At 42.8% G+C, this 2600-nt stretch overlaps 1 pseudogene; it reads right to left on the minus strand.

The window, feature by feature from the left end:
- Window positions 1-440: 440 nt before the first annotated feature.
- On the minus strand, window positions 441-2158 carry LOC140488993 (ferritin heavy chain, oocyte isoform-like; annotated as a pseudogene).
- Between the last annotated feature and the right edge of the window lie 442 nt (window positions 2159-2600).

Below are 2600 nucleotides of genomic sequence, written 5' to 3' on the forward strand. Positions count from 1 at the left end.
AGCTCCTCCAAACCTACATGAAATAAATCTGATCACTTGTGCCATGACTAAATTTATGGTTAGTCCTCCTGTTTGGAGAGGAGGAGATTTATAAACCCAGTGTCAGTACTTCTCAACATGTCTCAGCCAGTGGCTAATAGGACAACCTCCCAAGAGGATTAACTCAAACTGGATGGAAGCCATCTGAAGAGCAAGCCCTCAGGATAAACTGATCCTATTTATTGTGGTAATGGGTTTTCCACAACAGGTTACATCTCATCATACCTCTTCACAACTGACAGACATTCATCCAAACAAGTCAACAAAAGAGTACAATATTGAGCAGTTTATTTACACTTGGCATATTTCACAATAGAGGGCTGGTCACTTCTTAAGAAAAGTAACCTTACTCTGCACACATCTCCCATTAATACCAAAAACGACACAGTTTGTTCCCTGCAGTCAGTTCAGTCACTCTCCCCCAGGGTGAGCCTGTCAAACAGGTACTCTCCCAGGCCATTCTCAGGGGCTCCCAGTCTCTTCAGGTTGGTGATGTGATCTCCCAGCTTCTTGATCATCTTCACTTGCTCATCCAAGTAGTGCCTCTCCAGGAAGTCACACAGCTGGAAGGGAAAGAGGGGAACTGATTAGGTCACGATCAACTTGACTTTTCTCCAAGAATGGTATTCCCCTCAATATGGAGAGGGGACAGTTAAAGTGATGTGACAGATTGCTGAAGAGCCTTGAGAAAGTGCTCAGATCTGGGCTACACCAGAAGTGTGGTCCACTCCCATAATGCACTCACCATCATTTACATAGAAATCAGAGGCTAAAGGACCAAAAAGTGTCTTATCCATTTAAGACAAGAATCCTGACATAAATACATCAGGAACTCACATGAGGGTCCATGTGGCCAGAGGAGAGTTTGTGCAGATCCAGCAGACTCTGGTTCACATCCTTCTCCATCTGCAGAGCTCTCTGCATTGCCTCCAGACCATTGCCCCACTCATCCTGCTCTGGCTTCTGGAGCAAGCAAAAAACAGTGGTCACTTTCTTACAAGTGGTGTCCAATCAAGTAAAAGGTGGTCACAAGAAGGAAGGAGGGCTTAACAAGGCACAAGTATAAACTAATTGGGTTAAGCCACTTCAAATCCACATTAAGTGAAGTTATTTCCAACCAAGTAGAATAGAAACTAAATTAATCCAACCTTGACATCCTGCAGGAGGATTCGGCCTCCACGTTTATTCTAGAATGCCATCAGTTTCTCAGCGTGTTCCCGTTCCTCATGGGACTGCTCCGTGAAGAACTCAGCAAAGTGACGCAGGGCAACATCATCCCGGTCAAAGTAAGAGGACTGGAGGAAAAAACAAAACAAGAGTGTAAAACAAGCCTAATCATGTTTAAAATCATAATATGCAATTCTGTTTCAGAAGTTAAAGAGCCAAAAAAAGGTTAAGATTGTTGTTATTTAAAAGCTTGATGGCCAGGTAGCTCTTAGACAAGCAAAATGTTAAAAGATTAAATTTAAAATTGAAATTGTTCGAATATACCACCCCTTGTCCTCAGGATAAGGGATTTCTTGCCACTCCATTTCTGAGGAGTGTGGAACTGACTCCAAGAGAACAGGCATCAAGGAGACAGTTTACTGTGAGAAACTGACCAATGTTTCTTTCTGTAGTGGACATTGGGTCTAATGTATTTTTTCTGGGATACTAGAATGTGTAGTCAGGACCATATTGCTATCTTCAGCTCAAGACAATAACCATTAGTGAGGACACATACAACATTGCACCAGCTATGGTCACCTAATGATAACCACTGTATTAAGTTACTGGCCAGTTAACCTTGTGTGGTTGTTTAGTTACATAGGAAGTAGCTGATCTAGTCCAGCATTAAACCCCCACAGAAGACAGCTGCTGCACAGAGCAGGCATTGCTCAATGTTAACTTCAACAAGAAATCCTTCACTACTCAAAATGGTATCCCTCCCAGTAATAGAGTATGGCATAAAGCAATTTCATTAAACTGGAGAAACTCCAACATCTTCAAACACAGAGACAGGGAGAACCAGCCTCACCATGGAGAGGTAAACATAGGAGGAAGAGAGCTCCAAGTTGATCTGCTTGTTAACAGCATCCTCACAGTCCTTGTGGTAGTTCTGACACACTTGGGAGGCCATCTTCACTATTCCCACACACTATCACCTAAACAACTGTAGAACTAAACCTCACTCCCACAAGCTCTTCTATTTATCCTTCTGGGACAGCCTGCACCCAACAGGAAGTGGCAGCACCAATGATGATTGATGATCCCCAATAGCCTATCAGGAATCACCATGCACATAAGCATCAATGAACAAAGGAGGAGGGGTTTGGTGAGGGGCCATTACTCAGAGCCAATCAGAGATTTGGAAATCAATCTTGAGGTCATTGCTTATAGATTAATAGATCCTGAACAAACTCCTAACTTTCTGTATGGATAGATAAGAATGAATTTGAACAATCTGACCTAAACTGCTTTATGGTACAGTTTTTCTGAGGTTTCACACAATGACATCTGGTTCCGTTACAGATGGGTTCAGTTCTGGATGAAGTGATGAGATGTGCTCCCTTGGGTTAACT

The sequence above is a fragment of the Chiloscyllium punctatum genome, chromosome 18, assembly GCF_047496795.1.
Source record: "Chiloscyllium punctatum isolate Juve2018m chromosome 18, sChiPun1.3, whole genome shotgun sequence".
Taxonomy (NCBI): Eukaryota; Metazoa; Chordata; class Chondrichthyes; order Orectolobiformes; family Hemiscylliidae; genus Chiloscyllium; species Chiloscyllium punctatum.